The sequence below is a fragment of the Corvus brachyrhynchos genome, unplaced genomic scaffold (assembly GCF_000691975.1).
Source record: "Corvus brachyrhynchos isolate BGI_N302 unplaced genomic scaffold, ASM69197v1 scaffold43, whole genome shotgun sequence".
NCBI lineage: Eukaryota > Metazoa > Chordata > Aves > Passeriformes > Corvidae > Corvus > Corvus brachyrhynchos.
Window position 1 is genome coordinate 1822613 of NW_008237353.1, and position 6000 is coordinate 1828612.

Sequence of the window (6000 nt, forward strand, 5' to 3'; positions counted from 1 at the left end):
CCCAAGTCCCAACCAGCTGGATGCTGGTTTACAGACACTGCCCTATGAGGGCTTAGCCTTAGCCAGTAAATCCAGGAGTAGTCTTAAACCAAAGCTGGATCAGCTGGGCAGATACTGCTTTGGCCTTTGGAAGGTATTATTGTTGTTCCTTTGTATGTTCAACTGAAACAAACTGTCGTAGGTGTAAACTTTTTTTGAATAGCAACCTTTTTTATCATTGCATTGCCTTCCCTCTGCTCTTCACCCATGAACTGCACTTGTCCATCTGTCTGACTTGTTTCCTGCCTTCACGTAGTGTGAGATTCATCTGCATTCATCTGTAGCCATCTAATCTGAGCTCAGTGTCTAGACTCACTTTATGGAGAGAACCAGACCTTTCTAGAGTGATTCATTCTGTCCTAAAGCAGATGCTTAAGATAGGTCAAATGAATAATTTTCTAGATTGCCTCGTTTCCTCCAACAAGTGAAGAGAGTTTGCACTGTCTAAGGCGTAGACTTTTGTCCTGCACATGTTATGGGTTCGAGGACATGGATTCCACCATAAGGCTGATAGGATGGGATCCATGTGCACAAATCCTGAAATTACACGTGAAATGTCTGAGGAGCCTTAAATTAAGGAGATAGGAAAAGTTTGTGGCACAAAATGAAACTAAGAATTTAGGAAGCACAAGGAGACTGTGGGAACCTGGCTCAAGGAAAAAATGTTCAATTTGGCGCAGGTGGAAATATACGCTCTATTTTAAGCATTCTGTGTGGGGTTCACATAAAAATGAAGCCCAGCAGTTTCCTCAGACCCCAGTAAAAAGGCTGAGGAGAGTCTGATACCTTGTATAGTAGGTAAAAAGAAATAAAGAATTGGTCCACAAAGAAATTTTGTCAAAAAAATTAATGAAAGAACCATAATATTAAAAATCTCAATTATGAAAAATACTTCCTACTGAGGAACAGCAAGAGTGAGTGTGTGTATTTTTGGTTTCAATACTCCTCTGTTACAATATTGCAGATAACCATGGAAATAGATAGGTGTTTACCTTCCCTTAGAGGAGTTCATCGAGGACAAAAATCTTCCTGTGTGGATCTCTCTGCACATTGTGGACTTTGTTTGCAGACACTTTTCTAAACAGTAGCTCCAAGTAGTTTTTTCTTTCTCTTGTTACAGCAGCAGAAGTTTCTAAGAATTATTTTAATTATGTATCTGCTTCAGCAATTCTGAACTGGGGTTTAATTTTTTCTAATAATATGTACGGGGCAAATTATTCTTCCTATCCTAGATCAGTGTTTGCCATAAACTCACTCCATACTGGAATCTCCATCTTGGGAGCTCATTAAAAACGCATTTGCTTCAAGGAGATGTAGGAGTCAATTGTTCATTCGTTAAACAGGTCTATGGATTTTCCTCTTTTTATTCCTTGCTTTCCTTTCTTATTTGGTTTTGCTTTTGTTTTACAGCTCTACCTTACTTTGTTTGAAAGAGGAAAGCCAGTGAGGACCTGTGAACAATCCAGCAGCTTCTGAAAAATCTTCATGCTAAAGGATAATCCAGAATTCCCTGAAGAAGAACATAGTGAATGCTGTGAGTTCCTAGCAGTGATAACAAGTACTTCCAATTGTGTCTTTTGGGAGGTAGTATCTGCCCTGTCGTGTTTGGTCTCTTCCCTGTGATGCACTGAGCACCAAAGGCAGGTGTGTTTGGGTTGAGCTGCAAAGATAGACTTGAATTTCTCTCCCTCTTACTTTTTTTTCTTTCTTTTAATGGGTTTAAGGGCAGACTAGTGTTATCTAAGAAAAGATGGTGGGTTTCTTTTCCTTGGACTGCTACAGTTATTTGTCATATTGCTATTGCTTTTTAGTTAAATATGTGAGCCTGCATTGGAAGGCCATGTGACTGTGTAGCCTAACGAGTGAGAAATAGTATGGATAACAGTTCATGAGTCTACAGGTTAGGTTCAGGAGTTTTAGACATGCTTATACAATGGTTGAAATTATTTGACCACTTTCAAATTAGAGGAATGCAAATGTGGTTATTTCTGCCTGGTACTCCAAACTCCTGTTGGTCAGTTTGTTATATTAGATTGAGTATTTCCAATACAAATGCTCCTCTAAGACGTTTGTGTTCATAGGAATCGGAGTAGCACACCTTCCAGAGGGAAACACAGTCAGTCAACTGAGACCTTGATTCAGTTGTGGTATTAATAAAAGAAAATGTTCCCATGAGGGATGGCTAAAGAGGAGGCATAAATATTTTTATGTTCATTGTTTTTCTTATGAAGCCCACTGCTTTTCTGGGTTGAAATGGGCAAACATGCAGATCAAATGTAAACATTCTCACAAAAAGAGGAAAACAAGAGTTCTCTGCCTGCCAGGTTTTAGAATAATCCTTATTTTTCTCTTAAGAAAGAGCCATGGGGATTTCCAAGTTAGGCAGGTTAGTATTTAAATTCTTATGCCCAAAGTGTACAGTGGTCCTTCAAGATATTAGTCATGATAAAACAAGCTGCAGATTCTTCTGGTTTGAGCAAACTAGTTTGTGCACTTTCCATGAATGTAGTAAATAAATATATTTCCTGGCATGCCTTCTAGCTCCTTCAGAGTTGGATGCCCTCCTTTGCGCTGCTTTTCCCTTTGGGTTCAGGCTTCGGGAAGCAGATTCAGACAGAGTCTAAGCAGTGCTGCTTTCCCAAGAACCAGATGCAAAATAAATATTAGAGAGGACACTGAAAATTTTTTGCCATCTCTTGCCTTTCCCTCCTGCTTTGATCTACAGTGAAATAGTTAACAAAGCTGACATTTGGAATTGTTACTTACTAGTTACCACTAAGCTGCCAAGTTAGTAGCTCATTAAGAGACCTCTGAGACCTGGAGCTTCTCACTGTCTATGTATCCAAGCAGACGTGGCTGTATCAGCTTATTCCCACACTTCGAAAGACCACAAGAGCTTACTTTGCTTGCTGGCATCCTAGAGCAGGAGAAGACAGCCTTAAAAAAACAAAAAAACAAAAAAACCCAAAACCGTCCCAGCATGCAGAGCTGTTGGGATAACAGGAGATGTTCGTTCAAGATGTTGCAATCACCTCCACTGATTGCAACAGCAGCATCACTTCACGTGAAGAAGAGCATTCCCTGGGTCCTGTAAGGTGTGCCAGATCAGCCAGATAAACTGAAGGAGGCAATCATCAGCCATTACAGGGGGCAGAATATCTGTTGAAGATGCTGTCATTGTGATCCTTACATTCTGCCCTGTCCTAAACGATTTAAAATCAGCCCACTTGAAGAACAGTGTGATGTTCTGCTATTGTGGCGCCAAAACCCTGAATTACACTCAGGAGGCCTGGGTTTGTGCAGAAAAAGCAGCACTCTTCTCACCAGGTATGGATGGGAGAAAGTGTTCTTGAGAATGCCTCTTACCCTAGCATCCAGGACTGGTTCCTTTTGAGGAATCATTTGTAGGTGATGGAGAGCTTTTTAGCAGTTCCTTGAGAGTGTATTTTGTCACCTGGCTTCTGCTTGGAGGGCACTGCTGCAAGAAGGAGGCAGTCAGCCAGGCTCCTCCTCTCCTCTTTCCTTTAACCTCTTAGGGAGACAAGAATACCAGAGGTGAGGAGGTACAGTGTTTCTCCTGAAAGGAAATCCTGGCATACAGTGATTTTACTGAAAAATATTTCTCTCTCTTCCCTGTGTGCAGAGTGTTGTCATGTTAAGATGTGAGGAAAACGATCAAACCTTTCCCACTGCAAGCAGTAGCTGTTTTCTTCCCTTTCTGCTGCCTCCTCCTGCCACCCAGGCAAATTTCAGAGGAAGGGGAGTGTGACGAGGGAGGGGTGCAGTAAATTGGGACCAGTGTCTTGCATCCACCTAGAAACTGCCTGTTTACTAAACAGTACAAATTTCTTGCTTCCTTTTCCCTGCTCTCTTCATTTGGATGAAATGCATTTCTGGAATAGCAGTGCTTGTACAAATCAAGTCCATATTCTACTTCTGGGGAGAAAAAAAGGGCTGTCAGGAGGGTTCATTAAGGAGGAACGTTTATTTTAGCAAGGGTAAAAATGAAGCAAGACAAGGCTCCTTTGCTCTTGCTGGAGGGTGCCTTGTGTATTCCAGCATACAGTTTTATAACTTTCTGGTAGGATGTAGGTATCCTGAGGGGTTTTTTTTCCATCCTGAAAACATATGCCACAGCTTTTTTGGAGTGCTAGCCACACAAGCACAAACACATTCTAACAGGAGCAAGGAATAAACTCTTCATGTTCCTCACTCGCAGGCATTTCTTCACATTCTTTTTTTTTTTCTGTGCTTATGCGAGAACCTCTGGCACGGTTTGTGGGAAATGGAAAATAAATCGCTAAATCCAGTATGTGTCAATAACAGAAACGTGTTTAGTTGATCTCATATCTATAACTGTTATTTTGGGCAAACTGCAGATGGTAGGATAGTAAACATCCCCATTTCTAGCCCAGACAGGCTTTCTATGCCCTGCCTTCAGTGGGAACCTGCTGCTGTAAGGGCTGACTCCGGAGAGGGTCCTGGGGGACTGCAGTCGCACATGGCTTAGCCCCAGTTCCATTCCATTTTTGAGCTGCTGCCTTCTTTCTCTGTTCCTTGGCCCTCCTTGCTTCCTTTACCCTGGGTCCTATCTCCCATGTACTCCCCCTCTGGCTGCCGGCTGTTTTTCCTGGCACGTGGAGCTGTGACGGGTCTGGGAGCAACAGCTCCTGTAGCTGATGTCAGTGCTGCTTCCTGAGCAGCCTGGCCAGGCTGGCTGCAGCTCAGGCACACCCTCTCCCCAGAGCATCACCTCCTCCCCCTGCCTGTCCTGCTGCTGCGGCAGCCCTCGGGGAAGAGGCTTGTGCAAGGATGGAAATTGAATGTTAGTGAGCCTTTTGCAGCAGGTTTCTCTGAGTGGCCATCTCCCACGCCTGGAGCCTCAACGCCAGGTTGGAAGTGATGCCTGGTTTCTGTTCTGAGCTGTACACACCTTGGAAGAGCGATGGGAAGCTTTGACACATGCAGTCTTAATGTTTCTGGATGTCTTTGCTTTTGTGTCGCTTTGGTATCTGTATGCTAAATCAATTCATGGCTTTTTATGGAAGTTACCAGGCTGCTGAGAAAAGAGCAGAGCTGCATGTGTCCATTCTTCCAAACAACAGCCCAGTACATGCCACTCGGTATTTATAGTGAGAGGGAAAAAGGGAAGAATCATGTTAATCTGAGAAACGTCTCTCAGAAACAGCAGTAATTTATTCCTAGGCATTATTCTTCATTAAGAGCTACAGACAGCTGCAGCTTCCCTTTAAATAGAAATTGCTCTCTGCAGGCATGCTATACATAGGGCTTCAGGTTTCTTCCATTTCTCTGCCAAAAAATGAGAAGTATTTCTCACCAAATAAATGTTTATTCAGAAAGTCGTATTTCCTGGCTTTTATTTCACGTCACGGGCTTCCGGCAGCCAGGCAAGAACAGCTCAAGGCTATCATTTGGGAAAGGAAGCTGAAACAGTTTGAGTCTCTCGTGGGGCTTCCAAAAAAAGTTTCTGGCCATAACTCTGGGCCTTCAGTTTACTTTAGCTGTTGAACATTGGATTAAAATGGATGTTGCAGAAATCCTGCAGGGCAAGTGTGTCTGTGCAGATGTAAAGTGGGTGGTGGTAGGTGTTTCTACGCATCAGGCCAGCTCACCTCCTCTCCTGGCCTTGAAGCCACCACCGTCCTCAGACTGCATGGGTGGCAAACTGGCCTTGGGAGCTGGGGGCAGCTGAGCTGTTTTGTTGGTGGGGGATCCCCCGCACGGTCAGTGTATGGACACCTAAGGGACAGCAGGCAAGAGCTGGGCTGTGCCTGCTTGCGCCTGCCACCCAGCAGAGAGGTGGCCAGGGTGGCTTCAAGTTCTGCAGAAGGACATGCAGCGATGAAGCTGTAAGCCACCGGTGCTCCTCAGGACCAAATGCCTTTTTATTCATATCTGTGCAGCTTCCTTGGATTTACCTTTCTCTTGTCTGCATTCCTG

The 6000-nt window shown here is 43.7% G+C and overlaps 1 protein-coding gene across 7 annotated transcripts in view; it reads left to right on the plus strand.

The window, feature by feature from the left end:
- The window catches only part of ATXN1 (ataxin 1), a 217334-nt gene that overhangs the window by 123201 nt on the left and 88133 nt on the right, over window positions 1-6000 (plus strand). For 6 of the 7 annotated variants that reach the window (XM_017730663.1, XM_017730664.1, XM_017730662.1 and 3 more), the window contains one exon: window positions 1450-1573. The gene's annotated coding sequence lies outside the window, so the exon portion shown is untranslated. Of the gene's footprint in view, window positions 1-1449; window positions 1574-1599; window positions 1684-6000 lie in introns of those variants that run through there. The other variant, XM_017730667.1, reaches the window with a different exon arrangement.